At 45.1% G+C, this 22845-nt stretch overlaps 1 protein-coding gene across 6 annotated transcripts in view; it reads left to right on the top strand.

The window, feature by feature from the left end:
- Positions 1–22845, top strand: part of ARHGAP32 (Rho GTPase activating protein 32) — a 241496-nt gene that overhangs the window by 157036 nt on the left and 61615 nt on the right. The window contains exon 1 of one of the 6 annotated variants that reach the window (XM_040431918.1): positions 18448–18731. The exons of the other annotated variants lie outside the window; for them this stretch is intronic. The gene's annotated coding sequence lies outside the window, so the exon portion shown is untranslated. Of the gene's footprint in view, positions 1–18447; positions 18732–22845 lie in introns of those variants that run through there. 6 annotated transcript variants of the gene reach the window in all.

Raw genomic sequence — 22845 nt, 5'->3', positions numbered from 1 at the left:
GGCTTGGTAGAATTAGCGAATATGACGAATATATTCGTTATATTCCACAAAACGAAGATAACGAAGTATTCTGCATCTTCGTTTTAGCTACCTATTTGTCAACTTCGCTAATTCTAGCAATCATATAGGAAAGTTTACTATAGAGACAGCTAAGTTTAATTCGCTATGCGACTATATGACTGCTTTTAAAAAAAAATAATATATAGAATAATTATAATACCTGATAATATTATAATTATTCTATTTATAAAAAAAAGGATATAATCGCATACCGAATTAAACTTAGCTGTCTCTATAGTAAACTTTCCTATATGATTGCTAGAATTAGCGAAGTTGATGAATAGGTAGCTAAAACGAAGATGCAGAATACATTAGTTATATTCGTTTTGTGGAATATGACGAATACATTCGTCATATTCGCTAATTCTACCAAGCCAACCATAGTAAACCAGGTCCAAGTTGAAATCGCAATTCGATTAATTCAAGTTATAATAATCAAATCTCGATATTAACTTAGCACTGCTATATTCCATATTAGGCTAGAATTAACGAATATGGAATATAGCAGTGCTAAGTTAAAATCGAAATTCGATTATTATAACTTGAATTAATCGCATTGCTATTTCAATAGGAGAGTAGCCTTTAAAGAGGACCTTTCACTACTCTACAAACTAAAAACTAACTATATCAGTGGGCAGAGCGGCGCCCAGGGGTCCCCCTGCACTTACTAGTATGTCTGGGCGCCGCTCCGTTCGCCCGGTATAGGCTCCGGTGTGTGCGCTCCCTCTGCTGTACTGGAGTGATTTCTTGTATGAGGCGTGTCCCTTGCTGCAGCGCTGGCCAATCGCAGCGCACAGCTCATAGCCTGGCTATGGCTATGAGCTGTGCGCTGCGATTGGCTAGCGCTGCAGCAAGGGACACGCCTCATACAAGAAATCACTCCAGTACAGCAGAGGGAGCGCACACACCGGAGCCTATGCCGGGCGAACGGAGCGGCGCCCAGACATACTAGTAAGTGCAGGGGGACCCCTGGGCGCCGCTCTGCCCACTGATATGGTTAGTTTTTAGTTTGTAGAGTAGTGAAAGGTCCTCTTTAAGTTAAAATCGCAATACGCGATTATTTAAATCGCATATTAATCGCGATAACAAGAATAATGACGAATATTCGATTTCGACGAATATAAAACGAATATTCTATCGAATATTCGCAAATTTCGTCGAAATCGAATATGGCACCTGCCGCTCATCACTAATGATAACAGGGGGCAGATCCATGTATACAGTCCTTCCCTGTATTACCTGTATCTGATACATGATAACAGGGGGCAGATCCATGTATACAGTCCTTCCCTGTATTACCTGTATCTGATACATGATAACAGGGGGCAGATCCATGTATACAGTCCTTCCCTGTATTACCTGTATCTGATACATGATAACAGGGGGCAGATCCATGTATACAGTCCTTCCCTGTATTACCTGTATCTGGTATATGATAACAGGGGGCAGATCCATGTATACAGTCCTTCCCTGTATTACCTGTATCTGGTATATGATAACAGGGGGCAGATCCATGTATACAGTCCTTCCCTGTATTACCTGTATCTGATACATGATAACAGGGGGCAGATCCATGTATACAGTCCTTCCCTGTATTACCTGTATCTGATACATGATAACAGGGGGCAGATCCATGTATACAGTCCTTCCCTGTATTACCTGTATCTGGTATATGATAACAGGGGACAGATCCATGTATACAGGCCTGCCTTATATTACCTGTATCTGATACATGATAACAGGGGGCAGATCCATGTATACAGGCCTTCCCTGTATTACCTGTATCTAGTATATGATAACAGGGGACAGATCCATGTATACAGGCCTTCCTTATATTACCTGTATCTGATACATGATAACAGGGGGCAGATCCATGTATACAGTCCTTCCCTGTATTACCTGTATCTGATGTATGATAACAGGGCACAGTATATGTGAATGTTGTCTGTGGTCTTTGTCTGCACTGCATATAGTTACTTCGGTTCCAGGCCATTGGTATTCAGAGGTAGCAGTGTTTGCCCATTTGTGGATGTGATTAAGTTTACGGAAGTATTGATCCAAATGCAGATTGATGTTTGTAGCTCGCTCCTATTGTCTGCTGCTACATGACTCGATAAGATCTTTGCTCCAAGAGGCAGCCGTAATGAGATCCATAATAAAAAGGCCAGCGTAGTGGTGGCAGGTGGAGCAGATCACCACTGGTGATGCATCTGAAGTGGATATTGGTTCACAAAATAGAGCAACCATTATCCATCAACAATCAACACGCTGGGGCCACGTCACCACCGCTGTGTGGGAACCTAGGAAACTTACGCTGAGGGTTCTGCCACATGCTCGGGCTTTGTGATGCAGTTTTTGAGGCCAAAACCAGAAGTGAATTCTAACAGGAGAGAAAGTATACAAGTTCTCCACTTTCAATCCACTGGTTTTGGCTTCAAAAACTGCACCAAAAAACCTGTGAGGAAGCACATGGTAGATGAGTCCATCCTAATCTTAAAGGGGTATTCCGATAGGTAAAAGTTATCCCCATCCACAGGATGGGAGATAACTATCAGATTTGTAGGGTTCCTACTAATGGGAGCCCCATACCCCCTGCTGCTCCCCAGGAATTAAAGGGGTTGTCGAACGTCAGTAAGTGGCATTTATCATGTAGAGAAAGTTAATACAAGCCACTTGCTAATATATTGTTATTATCCATATTGCTTCCTTTGCTGGCTGGATTCATATTTCTATCACATTATACACTGCTCGTTTCCATGGTTACGACCATCCTGCAATCCATCAGTGGTGGTCGTGCTTCCACAATATAGGAAAAAGCACTAGCCTATGTGCGCTCCCATGGTTCCTGCCACCAGAGAGGCTGATGCATTAACTTTCTCTACATGATAAATGCAACTTACTGAAGTGAGACAACCCCTTTAATTCCTGGGGAGCAGCAGGGGGTATGGGGCTCCCATTAGTAGGAACCCTACAAATCTGATAGTTATCTCCTATCCTGTGGATGAGGATAAAGGGGTATTCCGGTAGATAAAAGTTATCCCCGTCTACAGGATAGGAGATCACTATCAGATTTGTAGGGTTCCTACTAATGGGAGCCCCATACCCCCTGCTGCTCCCCAGGAATTAAAGGGGTTGTCTCACTTCAGTAAGTTACATTTATCATGTACAGAAAGTTAATGCATCAGCCTCTCTGGTGGCAGGAACCATGGGAGCGCACATAGGCTAGTGCTTTTTCCTATATTGTGGAAGCACGACCACCACTGATGGATTGCAGGATGGTCGTAACCATGGAAACGAGCAGTGTATAATGTGATAGAAATATGAATCCAGCCAGCAAAGGAAGCAATATGGATAATAATAATATATTAAGTGGCTTGTATTCGCTTTCTCTACATGATAAATGCCACTTACTGAAGTTCGACAACCCCTTTCACGGAGTGGACGGTCGTACTTGCGTGAGGCCGCCCCATTCATTTCTTTGGGCGTTCCGGAGATGACATAGTACAGTGCTCACCTATCTCTGGAACACCCATAGAAATAAATGGAGCAGCAATGCACATGTGCGATCGGCTGCTCTGGTCATTTCAGGGGAGCAGCAGGTGGTACGGGGCTCCCGTTCTCGTGTTTGGTAGGACCCCTTCCAATCTGATAGTTATCCCCTATCCTGTGAATTGGGGATAACTTTTACCTACCAGAATACCCCTTAATATATTAAAGCATATATGCACCTCTGTCATGTGAAAAAGCTATGACTCTGTGTCCCTAGCATAGTCCAGGCTGCTCCGTGCTGTCTTTTTTCCTCTAGTGTTGTAGCCTAGGTCTCTTCTTTCTCAGATGTAGTTGTATTGACTGCGTTGTAGGAGAAATGCTTTTCGGATCTATTAGCTGCTATTTGTGAATAGCACTCGACTGCTCTGACCATGGAGATGCATTAGTCTGCAGAGAAGCTGTATACACCACTCAGCCTGGTTTAAGTATAATAAAAATGTCTGCCTAAGCCTTTAACTGTCCGTACATGGCAGGCCCAGCACATTTGTGTAGAAGGGGAATACCAGCTCCGAAGGCCGAATTTAAAGGGAGATGGCTTTTGCTCACCAGGATAAAGCGTTTCTATTCTCTTCCTGAGCCGAGGTTTCATTCCCAAGATTACATTTTTCCTAATATGCAAAATGAAGACGTCACCGTTGCTCTCATTTTACCAAATCTTCACTCCTTCTAGCGTTGATTGACAGGGCCAAGCAGCGGTGATGCAATCGTGCCCGGCCCTGTCAATCAAAGCAGGGAGGGAGTGGCCAGGTGCAGGAAGGAGCGGAGCTTTGGTGTAACGGGAGCAATGGTGATGTCCTTGTTGCACCAAACAGCTCATCTGCATATTTGTAAAAATATGATATCTCGGTAATGGAGTCTCCAATCAGGAAGGATATAGAAAGATTTTATTCTACTGAGAAAAAGCTATGTAACAGTGCTCTGTGTTTTAAAAGAGAGGTCTGTGGTGGCCTGCTTTTCCAGAACTGGTGCTCCCCTCCTGCATCTATGGAAACAGCTGAAGGGTTCGGCAGACCTAATAAACGTGATTTGTGTCTTTCCTGTATCTAGATCTAGGGCATCTGTCAGCAGTTTTGTACCTATGACACTGGCTGACCTGTTACATGTACACTTGGCAGCTGAAGACATCTGTGTTGGTCCCATGTTCCTATGTGCCCGTATTGCTGAGAAAAATGAAGTTTTAATATATGCAAATGAGCCTGTAGGTGCAACGGGGGTGAATCTACCAGTCCAAAACGGGCAACCCCCTTAAGGGCTCATGTACATGAACGTATTTTTCGTCCGCATTCACTTCAGCGGGGCCGCAAAAGGCAGAGTACACACGTCCGGTATCCACGTTTTGTGGAACTGCAATTTGGGCCCTTATTTGCACATGACCGACCTCCAGATTATGGTCCAGATGAATCTTCAGTGAACATCAGTTATCATTTTGACGCTTGTTGGTGGTTACATCTAGGCAAACGTCCCAATTGTGCTCTGTTGGTCCAAATGATTCATTTTACCCTTCCTTAGGAGTGTGAGGATCATAGCCACGTACACCAGCATCTACATTCACAGCTGCAGTCACCAATACATGGGCTTCTCACATGTGGGAGCTTTATCTTTAGAACAGACACATGAGCTACAAAACACCTGGAAGATGCCTTCTTCTATAAGCTGTGCTGCACTACTGGTCGACCATGGAACTGCAAATATCAGGGAAGTCCTGCGACATCGGCACTCCTCCTCATTTGTTACCCCACCGTATGCCATTCTCCGGGGTCTGTTCTCTTATATTGGCATCTAATTTCTTTTCTCATTGGTGTTCTCCCCTGATATCGACACCTCTCTTCCTTTCAGCTCTTTTCTCCTACATGTTCTCCTCTGATATCAGCATTTTTTTCTATCGTCTGCATTTTCCTTCAATATCAGCATCTTATGGCCTCATGCACACGACCGTTCCGTTTTTTGCGGTCCGCAAACCACGGATCTGCAAATAACGGAAGCCGCCCGTGTGCCTTCCGCAATTTACGGAACGGGCGGCCCATTGTAGAAATGCCTATTCTTGTCCGCAAAACGGACAAGAATAGGACATGCTATATTTTTTTGGTGGGGCCACGGAACGGAGCAACGGATGTGGACAGCACACGGAGTGCTGTCCGCATCTTTTGCGGCCCCGTTGAAGTGAATGGGTCCGCACCCGAGCCGCAAAAAATGCGGCTCGGTAAAGGACCACAACAACAGTCGTGTGCATGAGGCCTATCTCTCATCTGTGTTCTCTGATATCTGCATATTTTCACATTACTATTCTCTGATAGCAACTTCTCTTCTCTCATTTTTTGGTTCTCCTCTGATTGCAACGTCTCTTCTCCTCTCCTTTTTGTTCTCCTCTGGTATCGGCATCTTTCCTCCTATCCATGTTCTCCTCTGGCATCCGCATCTCTTCTGTCATCAGTGGCTTCCTTGGATATCAACATCTATTCTCTCATTCTTGTTCTCTATCATCACCCCTTTTCTCATCCTTGTTGTCCTCTAGAATCCTCCTCTCTTTCATAAATGTTCTCCTTGATATCAGCATCTCTGCTGTTGAAGAGATGGGATGGGTGATTGGGACTGAAATGTAGAATAACGACAATGGTCATCAGCATCTGATCAGTGGGACTCCCGCCGATCAGCTGTTTGAGAAGGCCCTGGACCTTCTGTGAGCGCCACGGCCTTCTCGCAGCGTACCAAGCACAGCGCCATACATTGTATAGAAGCTGTGCTTGTTATCGTGCTCAGCCCCATTCACAACACGTCACTGGCATAGAAAAAGCTGAGAGAAGACCGTGGCGCTACTTTGAGCACCGCCGCCTTCTCGAACAGCTGATCGGCGGGGGTCCCAGGTGTCAGGCCCCTACTGATCAGGTACTGATGACCTATCCAGAGCATACTCACTAGTATTAAAATCTGGGAAAACCCCTTTAATAAAAGTTAATAAGTTGTATTACCCCAATGCTACTGAAATATACAACTCCTCCTGCACAAAAAAAATTCCATACATATGTTGATGGAAAATTAAAAAAGTCTGAATGTGACCATGCAAGAAAAAAAATCTTGTGGCCCTAATACCAGAATAGTACTTTAGGGGTTAAAAATACCCCCTGTACACAGGATCTCCATCAGCGTTGCCCACAAAAACAACTTTGTTTAAATAAGTAAATTGGGTCTAAAGTGCACAGGTGCAGTCCTTTGAGCTAACGATGCCCAACCCCTCCAATCTTGTTACCGCTTTGACATCACCATATCATGCATTTCCTGTGTGCTACCCAGCCCATGCATGTACCACCATCTACCTGCCTGCTGTGGGCATCAGCAACACTGCCGTTCGCCTGCTTCTTCTGTCTTCTCCGACATGCGGAGTGTAGTCGATCAAGCAGATGCACACAGTAGGTAGATGATGGCACATGCACGGGTCAGGTAAGACACAGTGCCCCAACAAGACTTCAGATCTGGCCTAGGTGAGGTTAGAATAAAAATGAGGTGGTGACACAGAGCAAGGGGGTAGAGCAAGGCCTGAACAAGATGGGAGAGGCTGGGGCACCATTTGCTCTGAGGAGTATTTGAACAAAGTTGTATATCTGGCTCAGCGTTGATGCCCAGAGGGAGATAAGAGGTGCGAAATGCGGTCTGTGTCACCTGCAGGGTGCCGGGGTTAGGCCTCATTACACACGACCGTATGTATTTTGCAGTCCACAAGAAAACGGATCCGTGAAAAATACTGATGACGTCCGTGTGCATTCTGTATTTTGCAGAACGGAACAGCTGACCCTTAACAGAACAGTCCTATCCTTGTCATGTTCGATTTTTTTGCAGAACGAAAATACGGACATACGGAAACGGATTACGTTCGTGTGCATGAGGCCTTAGTTTGGATAGTAAAATAAGACTCCCTTTAAGTTGGAAAAATTACATTTTATGGGCAAATCGTCCAGCTTTATGTGCAGCTGTAGCTTAGTTGCTATGAATTGTAATGAGTTCTAGTGGCATGGCTGAGCTCGCAGGATAGTGACAAATCTGTCACAGTCCAGAGGACATACCTCCAGTACACGAGACATTACCACCTCACAGCTGCTTATAATATTTGGATCATTACACTGGTTCATGCAGTGACGTTTAATCCAGAGGTGAAAACAAGTTAAAGGGGTTATCCCATGAATCAGAAAACATATAGTACACGGCAATCTCTTTATAACAAGACTAGAACTAGTCCTGTACCTCACATGGTTCCAGAGATCTCCCCATTACTCCAATAGTTCTGCTAGATTTATGTCAAGTTGGCAGCTCAGCAGGCGTGTCCTTTCGGCGGCAGCTCAGCAGGCGTGTCCTTTCGGCGGCAGCTCAGCAGGCGTGTCCTTTCGGCGGCAGCTCAGCAGGCGTGTCCTTTCGGCGGCAGCTCAGCAGGCGTGTCCTTTCGGCGGCAGCTCACTCCATATAAGGTCTCTTTCATGTTCTCCACAGACAGCACACGTATCCATTGATTTTAATGTGTGTATTCACAAATCTGTGGTTTTCCACGGGCTGTGGAAGCATGCCCTATTTTGTTCGTAATTACTGATTCATCACACAAATAATAGTCTATGGGGTCCGTGAAAACCACAGATACGACACGGATATTATCCTTTTTTCGTCAATGGTTTTCACACTACACTCTTCCGGGTGTAGTGTGATGTAATCGGCGCAGGCGCACTGAGGAAGGAGCTGGCAAGCGCGCGTCCTTCACTCAGTACGCCTGCGCCGATCGAGAAATGTTACGGCGCAGGCGCGGAAATTCAGCAGCAGACGGGGCAAGCGGGAGGAAGAGCGCGCTCGCTGGCCCTGTCTATCAAGAGGAGATGGGGCGTGTCTAGAAGCGGCAGATGCGGCGGCCACCAGCAAGTACACGCCCAACTTGCTGGTAGTGAAGAAATTTGCTTATGATAAAAGTATGATTTTTACAAGAAATAAGCCACAGACAAAGGTAGGACATGTATGATTGCACTCAGCTGACATTAGCAAATAGCTAATGTCGGCTAATGAAAATTGCACAATGGGGGTGACAGAAGCCCTTTAAAGTTACAGATTACAGTTAATAAATGTATAATCCTTTAAGCTGCGGGGCCCTGTATATTCTAACCATGGGAACGCCTGGGGGTTAGAATATACCATCGGATTTGAGTTTTCACGATCTCACTGAGATCGTACTCTGCTGTACAGCGCCCTCACTTCCGGGAATGGATGTGAGCGCGCGCGTAGCAGGGCAGCCTGCTCGTGCGTCTCCCGTCCTCCAGCGCAGCCAACAGATAGACCGACCTCTCCTAGCAACGCAGTTTTAGAGTAAGGTGAGAATAGGCGCTATGGGGGACAAATTGAATGATTTTAATGGTTTAGGAAGAATTAATATAAAATTTGAAGATGGCCACTAAGGTGATACTAATCTCCTTTTTCAAAATATGGAGAAAAAAATATGACAGTTATACTTTAACTTCATCAACTGCAGAGTCTGCTTTGTGATGGGCTCTCGTTATTTCATGTTACAGGCTTTGTGCCTGCTCTGCAGATTTACTACCGAATGGCTGCTGTCTGATGCCTGCCTAATAACTCATGTACATGGCCCGATCTGATTCGCACAATACTACTGTATTCACATCTGCGTATTTAAAAACAATTACCAGTCAGTACTAAAGCCCAGTTCGGAGGATTGATATTTTAAATACGCAGATGTGAATACAGTAGTAATTCACCGAAGTCTTGCGTGACTTTAGGGCGAGACGAACTTTGACTCCACGGAGCCAATATATTGTAATGCTGTACGGAAACAGTATTAAAATCAAAGTATTTGAACGAATCGACTTTGGATCCATCTAAAGTTCGATTTCACTCAAGCCTAGATATCTCACTGAAAAAAAAAGGACAGTGTTCACAAATGAAATAAATTAACCCATTGGTTTCGAATATTGGTTTCGGTGAATCAGGTGAAACACAGGTGCCCTTGCACTTTACTATTGGTTTACCACAATGTGGTTTTCTCTCTGCCATAAGGCTTTAGGGTCCATTCACACGTCCGCAAAATGGGTCCGCATCCGTTCCGCAATTTTGCGGAACAGGTACGGACCCATTCATTTTGAATGGGTCCGGTATGTGCTGTCAGCGTTTGCGGATCCGCACTTCCATTCTGCAAAAAAATAGAACATGTCCTATTCTTGTCTGCAATTGCGGACAAGACAAGAAATGAGGGGGCCCCCGGACATTATGGAGGGGGACGCATGGCCATACTGGCATTTGCCTATGGTTATTTGACCTGTGGTAATTGTCTGCCTGGTGATAGATGGGTTATTGGTAGGCAATTTTGGCGGGAAAAGGGTTTCCCGCTTTTGTGGGATCACTGGGCAGAGGAATATTTCTGCCCAGTGAACACCCTGCAATTGGTGGGAATTTTAGCCTACGATAGCCCAGGGTTGTAAGGGAAGGTTAGCGGAGCCGTGGAGACGGCTGCTGATTGGCTTAGTGGGATGCAGAGGGGGCTATAATTAGCCGTGCTCCGCAGGCTGGGCTTGTCTTGGACTTGAACCTGCCTGTGGAGCCGGATCCTGTGTGCCCCTCCCGCCCGCCCCTTATCTATGGTAAGTTTTGGGGATGTGATTGATGTTGGGTGAAGTAATGATAGTCGTCCCGTGATGGGATGGACTCTGAGTTTTAGTTATATATATATATATATATTTATTATTGGAGTCTGAGTTTATGACTGGGCTCTTAAAAGTTTAAGTTAAGTTGTATTTGGTACTTTATTTAATAAATCAGTTCCGTTTACCTCCACTCTCTAGTCAGTGTATTCTTTATTGTTATGGTGTGTTTTATTTAATAAAATTTAGGTTGGGCATAATATGGCATGTATTGCCAGGCATTTTCTATGAAAGTGCCGGCGATGTGTGGTCCGCAAAATGCGGAACACACATTGCCGGTGTCCGTGTTTTACGGATCCGCAAAACACATACGGACGTGCGAATGGATCCTTATTTACACAGTCGGTGTTTGGCCCGTGATTTCCATCGGGGATTGTTTGCCAAAACCTGGAACGGGTCGAAACATGGAGGTGTTGATCATCTTTCTTTATACCTTATGTCTGTGGAGGCTCCACTCCAGGTTTTGGCTCACAATCACTGATAGAAATCACTGACCAAACACTGACGTGTGAATGAGGCATGCAGTCATGAATCAGAACACATGGAAGTCATGTCTGTTATATGCAAGGAAAGCTCGCTGCTCTCGGTGGATCGGAGACGTGGGTAGAGTCGGTCCTCAGCACACTTTTCAGCCAGGAAAAGGAAGTATTTCACAGTGAAAAGGTTTCCGTGCGCCATGCCAGGGAATTCCTGCTTCCTTCTCCAGCATCGGCACCGTGTCAAGCCTCGCTGACTAACTCTGCAGCTGGGTCCATTAACTCCTTCAGGGAACCACAGCTCCTTGCCTTGATTTTAGGCAGATTTTCAAGCATGTCTTGACCATTTCCATACTCCTAACTGCCCTGCCTTTTATAAAGTAAAGAGGGCACCTGGTAAATGTCAGTGCCCAACCTGGCATTTCTTATTTCTCACTCTTGCGGCAGATGCTGCGGTTAATCCTCCGGAGTATATGGTTTGGTTGCCTCATACACTGTTTTATCTCAAAGTAGCATTTTGTTATATAAAAAGCTGATGAAAGAAAAATGTAACTCGGGTCCTTGGCATAATGATTGCCAAAATCCTGGTGTAAGAGCCGTGAGGAGGAATACAGGGGTCTAGGGTGCCATATGTATTGATAAGTGCCGTAATCTGAGTTGACCTTGAGAACAGAGCACATGAAGGGTCAAACAAACCCCTGCCCCTATATATTGTATCCCGGTTTATTAATTATTATTCCAGTGTGTCCCCCTTCCCCCTACACACACAGAATGTGTGTGCCAGAATATTGGGTTTATTAATCCGGATTGTTGTCCCCTTTCCTATACACTTTTTAAGGCTGGTATATTAATCCAGTGTGCCCCTCTTCCCCTACACACTGTATGCTGGTTTAATAATCCAGAATATTCCCCCCACATTCTATATGCTGGCTTAATAATTATGTGCCCCCCCCCCCCCCCACCTCTGTATACCCAGATGTTAATCCAGAATATTGTCTGTCCACTTTCCCCTCCCCATACACACGGTTTGCTGGTCTATTAATCTAGAATATCCCCTCCCCCATGCACACTGTTTTCTGGTTTAGTATTGTAGATTAGTCGACCTGGTTGTGCTCCGTCATATTCCTCTCAGCTGCTCAGACCCCCACCGCCCCCTTCCCAGCCTCTGTGCCTGTGAGTAATTTGAGCTGATCTGTGGATGCACATGAAATACTTCAGCATCCGCACATTTGCAGCATGGGTGCTGTATGGACTTGGTGGAGGTCCCATGATGGTCACCTAAAGGACCTAGCGCTGAAATAACAGGCGGGTCACAGCGGGCAGAGTTCTGTATTATGTTCCTCCGACTGTTATTATTCTAAATGACTTCTTTGAAAGTAAGAACTGTCATGAGGATGAGCCTCCATGTTTTATGACAGTGCTGTATGTTTATGGGGCAATGGAGTTGTCCTCTTTATGACCAGCATCTTGAATGTATTACAGGTAATAGTGTCTCCTATACTGGACTTGGAGGACGGGTCAGGAGCCAGCTGTGTGCAGGACGGGTTTACGAGGGTCCGATGTGTACTGTACACTTCATGGACTCTGGCCTCTCTCCCTTCTCGGCTCCAGTTTCATGTCTTTGGAGGGGAACCTCGTGATCTTAGGGTCATGTTGCACCAAGCAGTAAAACCGGGAATTGGTTACAATAGATTCATTTGTCTTCCCCCTCTGATTTTTTTGTAAAACCATTACCTCAAAGGAGGCGAAAAGCAAAGCCTCTCTACAAAGGTTCTGCTATGTCACTGTCAGTTTGTCATAGTCATCGTGAAGAGTGAAACCACATAAAAAGTCATGGACACGAGAAAATAAATTCAAAAATTTTTTTTTACAAAAACTTTCAGTGAGGAAAGAAAAACTTGTTGAGTATAAATTGTCCTTGGTCATATAAAAAAAAACAGCTCCCGGAGGCATTAGATCCACCAGTTCGTTCCTCCAGTGATAGACCTCATTTGGAGTATTGTGCTCAGTACTGGAGACCATATCTCCAGAAGGATATTGATACTTTGGAGAGAGTTCAGAGAAGAGCTACTAAACTTGTACATGGATTGCAGGATAAAACTTACCAGGAAAGATTAAAGGACCTTAACATGTATAGCTTGGAAGAAAGACGAGAGGGGATATGATAGAAACTTTTAAATACATAAAGGGAATCAACAAGGTAAAAGAGGAGAGAATACCGTATTTTTCGCCCTATAAGACGCACTGGCCCATAAGACGCCCCTAGGTTTTTCGGCAGGAAAATAAGAAAAAATAATTTTTTAACCAAAAGGTGTGCTTTTGGTGGGTTTGGAACTAATGGTGGTCTGTGGATGACGGACACTGTTATGGGGGGGATCTGTGGATGACTGACACTGTTATGGGGGATCTGTGGATGACGGACACTGTAATGGGGGGATCTGTGGATGACGGACACTTATGGGGGGGATCTGTGGATGACGGACACTTATGGGGTGGATCTGTGGATGACGGACACTTATGGGGGGGATCTGTGGATGACGGACACTTATGGGGGGATCTGTGGATGACGGACACTTATGGGGGGATCTGTGGATGACGGACACTTATGGGGGGATCTGTGGATGACGGACACTGTTATATATGTGCCATCCACAGACCCCCCACCCCATAACAGTGCCATCCACAGTGCCCCCCCAGCCCATAACAGTGCCATCCACAGACCCCCACCCCTTAACTGTGCCATCCACAGATTCCGTGTGACCCCAGCCCCCCCCCCCCCCCCACCCGCGGCCGCATACAAATATAAAATGTATTATTGAATTAAAGGTTATTAAACATGCCCCCCTCACTCCTAATAGTACCGTATATCTGAATTTCTTCTGTATAATGCCGGCAGGCGGGCCGGGCGGCCGGCGCGTCCCTCAGTGACATCACTTGTCTGCGCCGCCTGCTTCATTCATAAAGGAGGCGGCGCAGGCACGTGACATCAGGGAGTTACGCTGCTGCCCGTCCTGCCTGCCGGCATTATACAGAAGAAATTCGCATATACGGTACTATTAGGAGTGAGGGGGGGAATGTTTAATAACTTTTAATTCAATAATACATTTCATATTAGTATACCGGAGCGGTGGGGCGGGGCTATAGTACAGTGACCGCACCGCTATTGCCGGCCCCCAGCTCCTCCTCCCAGTCCCTCCCCCGGCCCCTGCTCCGTACATCGCATCTAGCGATGTAAAACTGCCAGCATTCGCCCCATAAGACGCAGGGGCATTTTCCTCCCATTTTTGGGGAGGAAAAAGTGCGTCTTATGGCGCAAAAAATACGGTATTTAAAAGAAGAAAAACTGCTACAAGAGGACATAGTTTTAAATTAGAGGGGCAAAGGTTTAAAAGTAATATCAGGAAGTATTACTTTACTGAGAGAGTAGTGGATGCATGGAATAGCCTTACTGCAGAAGTGGTAGCTGCAAATACAGTGAAGGAGTTTAAGCATGCATGGGATAGGCATAAGGCCATCCTTCATATAAGATAGGGCCAGGGGCTATCCATAGTATTCAGTATATTGGGCAGACTAGATGGGCCAAATGGTTCTTATCTGCCGACACATTCTATGTTTCTATAGCCTAAGGCGCGTTTTGTGCGGATCTGTCACCGTTCAGATAATACAACGTCTGCATCCGTTCAGAATGGATCCGTTTGTATTATCTTTAACATAGCCAAGACGGATCCGTCATGAACTCCATTGAAAGTCAATGGAGGACGGATCCGTTTTCTATTGTGCCAGATTGTGTCAGTGAAAACTGATCAGTCCCCATTGACTTACATTGTGTACCAGGACGGATCCGTTTGGCTCAGTTTCATCAGACGGAAACCAAAGCTCTGCAAGCAGCGTTTTGGTGTCCGTCTCCAAAGCGGAATGGAGACTGAACTGATGCATTCTGAGCGGATCCTTTTCCATTCAGAATGCATTAGGGCAAAACTGATCCGTTTTGGACCGCTTGTGGGAGCCCTGAACGGATCTCACAAACGGAAAGCCAAAACGCCTGTGTGAAAGTAGCCTAAAGGTGGCCATACACATTAGATAGAAATAGTTGGTTGAACAATCAATCATCTGGTGATGACCATCTGTTGGCAGACATGACCGTACACATTTTAGTTCATATTGGCCATTACCATTGTTCATGTTGGCCATATTGTACAAGTTCAATGAAACCGGGCGAGGGATGAAAGGTCCTTCACCAATGATCTTTTTGATTGAAGGATCTTTTTATGACTATCGGACGAAAATTTCAAACATGGCTTTTCAAACGATAACGATCTGTCATCAGTCGACTAAAACAATCTTTCACCAGGCAAATGATAATTTTGGTTAAAATCGTCTGTTTTGATCAAGTTTAGACTAAAGTGTATGGGTACTTTACAGCCAATCTACCCCAAACCCAATCAACAGTCTGCAAAAGATGTTGCATGTTAAATGACTCTGCATAAGGCCATGTTCACATCTGCACTAAAGATAATCCGGTAGTCTGTTATGGCGGCGATCTGGCAGCTTTCCGGCATATGGATGCAGGCAGTGGTATTTGGCAAGCAGAAAATCCGAAAGCAACGCCCAATCTTTTAGGGTTGGTGAGACCAGTGGGTTTTAGTAACATCTGCATAATGATTTTCACCACTTAGGCCTTATGCATACAACCATGTCCATATTGTGGTTCGCAAACCACGGATCAGCAAAATACGTATACGTGCCTTGTGCACTCCGCATTTTTCCTACTCCCATCACTAGAAATGGTTATTCTTGTCAGGAATAGGACATGTTCTATAATTTACAGAATTATTGATATATGACTTGCCTGTGGTGTTTCTGGAGAGCTGCAGTAACTCGCACTAGAGGTAAAGAAATGTCTTTCTACTCCAGAGAACTAAACCATCAGAGCCAACATGGCACAAAGAGCGGAAAAAAAGATGTGGGATCTGCTGACTCACCGACTGGACTTTCAGCAGTCATCATGTGCCAGACCATACACACAGTGTACACCCTGCCCTCCCAGGGGGCATCGCTTTCCTGGTGGTTGACAATGCAGTTGTTGAATTTGAGTTTTTTTGCCTTTTATTACAGCAGTGGTTCTAGCAGAGTGCTAGTATGTTGTACAATTACAGTATCTACAACCCCAATTCCCAAAAATTGGGATGCTGTGTAAAATGTAAATACAAAATTTTTTTGTATTCAGAATAGATATTAGAACACATATCGGATGTTGAAAGTGAGACCTTTTACCATTTCATGAAACAAAAAAGTTGGGACGGTGCAAGAGAAGGCTAAAAAAGAAAGTGCTACTAATAAAAAAAATAAAAATAAATAAATAAATAAATTTGCAGCTAAGTCACATGACGGAGTATAAAAAGAGCATATTTAGAGGCAGAGTCTCTCAGAAGCAAAGATTTACCAATGTGCTCAAGGGAAAAGGGCGATGGTCAATATTGGATGCTCGTGATCTATGGGTCCTCAGGTGGTACTGTGTTAAAAACAGGAATGATTCTGTACTGGAAATCGCTGCACGGGCTCAGGAACACTTCCAGAAATCATCATCTGTGGACACCGTTCGCTGTGCAATCCACAAATGGAAATTAAAGCTGTATGATGCAAAGAAGAAGCCATCTGTCGATACGATCTAGAAGCACCACCATCTTCTCTGGGCCAAAGCCCAAGCAAATTGAAAACTGTTGTCAGATGAATCTAAATTCTTTTTGGAAACCACAGAGGCTGTGTTCTGTGGACTCGAGAAGAGAGAGACCATCCAGCTCATCAGCACACAGTTCAAAAGCCTGCATCTCGGATGGTATAGGGTTGCATTGGCATAGTGCCTTTCCAGTTGTAAGGTTCCTATCAATGCTGAACAGTGTATAGAGGTTTTAGAACAACATATGCTCTCATCCAGAAAACATTTCTTTCAGGGAAGGTCTTGCATATTTCAGCAAGACCATGCTAAACCATATACTGCATCCATAGCTTCACAGAAGGAGGGTCAGGGTGCTGATCTGGTCTGCCTGCAGAGAGGACTCTGCTGAGCAACTAGAATCCTAAGGCTACTTTCACACTTGCGGCAAGACTGATCCGACAGGCTGTTCACCCTGTCGGATCCGTCCTTCTGCTATTTTGCCGGACCGCCGCTCCGTCCCTATTGACTTTAATGGGGACGGGGCGGAGCTCCGGCGCAGTACGGCAGTTCGCGGTGAGAGGCCGCCAGACTAAAAAGTAGGACATGCAGGACTTTTAGTCTGGCGGCCTTTCGCCGTGCTGCGCCGGAGCTCCGCCCCTGTCCCCATTATAGTCAATGGTGGCGGCACAGCGAAATAGCGGAAGGACTCATCAGACAGGGTTAACAGCCTGTCGGATCCGTCCTGCCACAAGTGTGAAAGCCTGAATGAGACAAGAATGGGACAACATTCTTTTCTCAAAACTCCAGCAATTGCTCTCATCATTTCCCAGACTTTTATAGACTGTTAGAAGATGGGATGCTACACAATGGTAGACATGGGCTTGTTTCTACTTTTATGAGGTGTATTGCTGCCTAAATAAGTATTTATTATTATTTTATTTTTTTCATGAAATGGTATAATGTCTCACGTTCAACATTTTGATATGTGTTCTATGATTTCTTGTGAATAAAATATGGGTCTGAGATTTGCAAATCATTGCATTCTGTTTTTTATTTTCATTTTTCACAGGGTCCCAACTATTGTGATTGTATTAAAATCCCAGCCTCCCAGTGTTTTCACCAGGATCTGGTCCAACACTGAAGTTGGTCAAGGAGTTATAGTTGTGGTCATCCATCTGACGGTGTTTCAGTAAAGCAATGAAAAAATGAGATGTTGATGATCATGTTATGTAAGCATATCTGGTCATGGTTGACTGGCGGTGTTCTCAATAAGGCTCCACAGACAACAGAGCAGAAATCTGGAGTATTGGGATAGAGGAGGACTGCACTGCCTTTTTGGTCTCCCCATATCGGTCCCTATAGGACCACAATACCATCTTGAGATGGTTCATGAGGTAATATTTTCACACACATTTAGTGCTCAGTTAGTTTTCTTCATATAAAACGTCCTTATGCCTTGGAGCTCCGCAGGTTGGTTAGATACAATTTGATGGGGCACTGCGACCTGGGCCTGTGTTGCAGTAGTGGTCACTGCCGTTGAAGAGCTGATATCTCCATGTAATCCCAAAATGCTACAACCTTAATTAAGCCCATGTTGCTTCTCCAGTCTCAGTGGATAATATCACTAGAAATGATAGGAAGCACCTGGTTATTTATGAGATAGGTAGATGGTGAGTTACCGTCATTCCTGACGTGTACAGTCGTAGTGTTTATCACTGTGCAGCCGGAGGATGTGATATACAGTCTCTGATTTGGTTCAGTAATTGTGCACAGGCCATCTCCACTGAGTATGTGCTTATATTAGACTTTCCCTGTAATAACAATAAGTCTAATCTATTGTGAAACGATGGGTGAAGAGCTTCTCCATGGTCAGTGGATGATCAGATCTGCTATGCCTTGTATTCCACATCCTAACATGATGGAGCAGAGAAGCATCCTCACTATCGCCTCCCATCCTCCCTCCCTCCCCTCCCTGCTTCGCTGCGGAGTGTCCTCTGGGACCCCTGCAGCCAGCTAGAGAGTGAGCGAGTAGAAGAGAAAAGGGATCACTGCTGATTTTCTGTAGTACAAATTGAGCATGAAATTGCCAGTGTGCAAACAGCGGACTGGACACAGGAGGTACAGAGCCAGAAGCTGCCGTCCATTTGTATGGCGGGGCTAACACCACTGAAGGTTCTATTACGTGATATTCATTGCGTTGGTGCTTCCTCCAATGTCTTCTGCAGCCGGGACTTGGAAACCTTGGAGTGTAGACCTGGAGCCTACACAAGGTACCCTCCGACCTCAAGCAAGGAGTAGTGCTCAGTGCCATAGGTGAGTGACATTGCTCTCAGCCTTTGTCTTATTCTTCTAATGACACCTCCTTCCAGGCTGGAAGCAGATCCTGGCAAACAAAGGATCCATCTCCAGGGCTAAGGCAGTAGCTTGCCTCTGCCAAGATGCATCCAGCGACCGCTCTGCATGCTCTGTGCTGTGTGTGAAGAAGACTCGTATGTACATAGGTGTCCCCCGATCATCAGGAGATTGTGCAGATCCCAGATAGCATCTCCATAGGAGTGAACGCAGATGTGTTTGATTATGTCTTCTGCCCCAGAGAATTGTGTGGAATGTGAGAGAATGTGCTCAGTTTTCTGCAGCCTCACAATGGTTAAAACACTTTAGTCATCATTTCCTGTGCTTCAGACTGGAAGTTTAAACCAAGTGCTGCCATATGGGTCTTGGGATCCCGTGCCATCAGAACGGAGTCTGTTAACCCTTCCACACTTTGGTTCTCACAGAGGTTTTATGTTTTTCTTTTTTCTTTTTATTCACTCCCTACATCTTTATATATTGCATAAGAAATCATGGAAGCTGCCTCGTGTAATTCTACTCGTCCATCAGGTACCATAGCTCCAGTCACATGTAAGTTTGGGTGGTGCATGTATGGTCTTGATGAGCTCCACATTTATGTAATGACTGGAATACTCCTGCAGTATCTTGCCTTGGTCATGAATGTGATGGTTTTCGCTGGTTTATCTGCTATTGTGTGTCTGGTCCTTGATCCCCCAGCGTTGGTTCACTGGCAGTGGATGTGACTACAGGAGTAGTGGCCAACACCTCCTTCCAGGGCTAATGCAGGGAAGCTTTTTTTGGTTTAAGGCTCTGACCTAATCAGCTTTGCTCCGGCTAATACCCCACAGGAAAGAAACAAATCAATAGAAGGAGCAGTGAGTGCTGTCAAAGGAAGGACACTTACACCATTAAACTTCACAGGTTCTAACTACCCTCTGCATCTAGAGCAGTATGGACATCGATCAGATCTCTCAGCCTTGACTTGCTGGTTGCATGTGGGGCACGGTAGTCAGCGCTCCGCCTTTCCCTGTCTGTCGTCTGGGATTCTTGTTTATCAGGGCTAAACTGTCTTGTTCAGGTAAAGTTGAAGCAGTCTCATGCCGCTTCCGATGGTTCAGGACATCACTGGTTAATTCTGTTACACTGGGATTTCTCGAGGCCGCCCTGTACCACTGAGGACAAACCTGATCTGCTTAATCCACTTACCCACCTGTCCTGTCACACAGCAACGTTTCCTCTTTATGGACGAAAAATCAGCACCACGTTCCACAATGGCTTCATCATTTGCAACTTCCTTCTTGAAAATAGGTCAACTGGCCTGGGATGGTGACATCAGTTTCACGTGTAGTCTGGTGGACTTTAGCACCATGGTGTGACGCCTTATCAATACAGCAGAACAGATGGAAATGTAAGGTTTAGGCGAAGGAGTCAGATGGATCCCTCATTTTTAAGTATCCCTATGATTTTCAAGGTTCTTGCATGAAGGAACGCACTGAATATTATGTCACTGAGCACAAGGGTATAAGGAAGCTTTTTATTGATTGTATTTGACAGAAAAATGATTCAGATATGCTATAAACTGTGGGGCAGAAATCCTGTTCCATAGGTAGAGATGCATTGTGCCATTTTCCAATAATTTCCTCTTCATAAACGTGTCTTTTTTTATGACCCCATTTATTTCCCCAATTATATAAGAAAACGTGTGTGACCAGCTTGGCTATTTGAATCAGATTAACACGGATTTATGCACCAGTATACCATCAAATTAATCCATCAGATCATGAATTCTCCATGCCTGCAGATATTTCGGTAGCTGGTCAGGTTGGAGGTCCACTCATAAACTGTAGAGGAGGTCGCATTCAATGTTTCATAACGAGCCCCTGCTTGTAGATACAACTTTCTAGGAGGCGACTTTTGACAAATCGTGATGTCAGTGAGGCGAGGATCCCGGAGTTCAAGATTATTCATCAAAGGTGTAAAGATTGCGTAGGTGGCGAGAACATCTGATCTGTGAAAGCACTTCATTAATTAGTCCACTCTCACCCCAGCAAAGCTGAAGAAACGTGAGGGAAAATGTATACGTCCAAAACAATTTTTGGAGAACCATATAGCTACAAGGACGTTATTAATAGAACAAAATAATAGTTTTATTTGGTAATGCTCAAAAACGTGAGTGTACATCACATGGAGGCAAATGACCCCTTTCAGACTTAATAACAGAACCATAGTAATTAATAAAATAATGACATGACACCTTGTGTTGGAATAAAAATGGCCACAATGCTTTATTAAGGGTAAATAAATTAATAAATAATTAACTTCAAATTCATTAAATAAATAACCATTAAAAATTCCAATAATTACCGAAATCCACTCAGCAATAGCTGAGTGATACAGCCCCTCTAATAAGAATAGGGAGGGAGGGCGGGGCGACGATCCGGTCTTGATAAAACTGGCCCAGAAACGCCGCCGAAACACTCTTTTTAAGGACCAATCTTTCCCGCCGCTGGCATCCACACCAATCAGCTGTCCGGAAATCTCCCTCAGCAACCAGATGCACCAATCAGAAGATCCTTGCTTGACATCCAAGGCTCAGGTGAGACCGGCTAAAACCAGCTGATTCTGACAGAACTTAACCATTTCATGAAAACCTGAAATAAAAGAGCGGGAAAGCAAGAAAAAGGAGGGTGGGGGGAAAGAGAAAAACAAGCAAAACCATGCTAAAATACACATTAATGGTGTCATTGCCCCCATGTGTCCCCCAAGCGAAACGCTCTGGGAGGCCTGAACATGAGGCCCGGAATGTGGTGACTTGTGATGTGGATAACACCACTAAATATGGCACTCAATGGAGGTACAGTCCTGTTTTAAAGGCACAGTGTCCAGTGCTGGACAGTGTCCAGGGCAGCTTCTGTCAAGTTTCAAGGCATTGATCTGATCAAGATGTCACCCAGAGGCAGGGACGTTGACCCCATTCTATTGCAAAGGGAGGCTCAGTGGATTTTTAGACTGAATACCATCAAACCCACTGGCCTCAATGATGCCGTTTCATATACCCCCTTCATTTGATCCGCATTCACCTGTCAGCTTGTCCCTCTACCCAGATAGCAAGTAATTGTGCTGCAATTTTGAAAATGACTTGCTAAGCTATTGCAGACTTGCCAAGCTTCACAAGTATGTTGTAAACTTGCAGCAAGTCTGCTTTGCAAGTCTCCAGATTAACTTGCTTTTGCAAACTTGCTGCAAGTTCTCGTTAAGTTATTATGCTCTTGCTAGAGACTTGCCAAGCAAATTTGCTGCAAGTTGAAAAAGTGTCAACTAGAACTTGTGCTGCAAGTGCTCTGCAAGTGTACAACTTGCCAGAGAATGTGTGCAGCAAGTTAACAAGACTTATAATTTAACCCTGCCACAAGTTTGTGGCAAGTTATCCTTGGTATCTGGGTGTGTATGACATATTATGCCACTTGTCTTGCGATATTTGTGGATTTTGCCTGTTATCATTTACTAAATGGGTCTTTATTAGAGTGTTTCCTTCTTGTCATTCATCTCTGGGCTCACCCATGTATTCTGTCATACTATATACCAGCTATTATATGCCGCCGTGGTATTCCTGTTATACTTACACTAAGCGCTGGTGCGCTCTCCCCGGGGCGTCCCCTGTTTCTCTGCTGGTCAGCTGACCGGCGTCGCCAGAACCGCACCTCCCGCCGGATTGGCTGATCGAGCAGTGGCTGCCCTTTAAACGCCGGTGCTCGGGAGGCCGCTTCGCGGCCATCCCAGCGCCGTGGTTCATACTAGAGCCACAGTAGATGCCAGCTCTCAACTTAGCGAGTGCGGTCTAGGCAGGCTAGATTACTGTCTGCGCTTTACCTTACGCCGGCTCTCAACCTAGAGAGCGTGGTCTAGGCAGGCTGTACACCGACCTGTGCTAATTTCTAAGCTCCTGAGGAAGTGCTCAGTCATTGGTGCACAGAAACGCGTTGAGCTCCTCACAACTACACTGGGGGTCAGTTCCTACCGCCGCATGGCTGTGTATGAGCCATATTGGCGGTGTCCGTTACTGCTCCTAGTTTAGCATTCACTTAGTGGTTGGCAA

Source organism: Bufo bufo, chromosome 1, assembly GCF_905171765.1.
Source record: "Bufo bufo chromosome 1, aBufBuf1.1, whole genome shotgun sequence".
Classification (NCBI taxonomy): domain Eukaryota; kingdom Metazoa; phylum Chordata; class Amphibia; order Anura; family Bufonidae; genus Bufo; species Bufo bufo.
The sequence above is the reverse complement of the archived record's forward strand: the minus strand, read 5'-3'. Positions and strand labels throughout refer to the sequence as shown.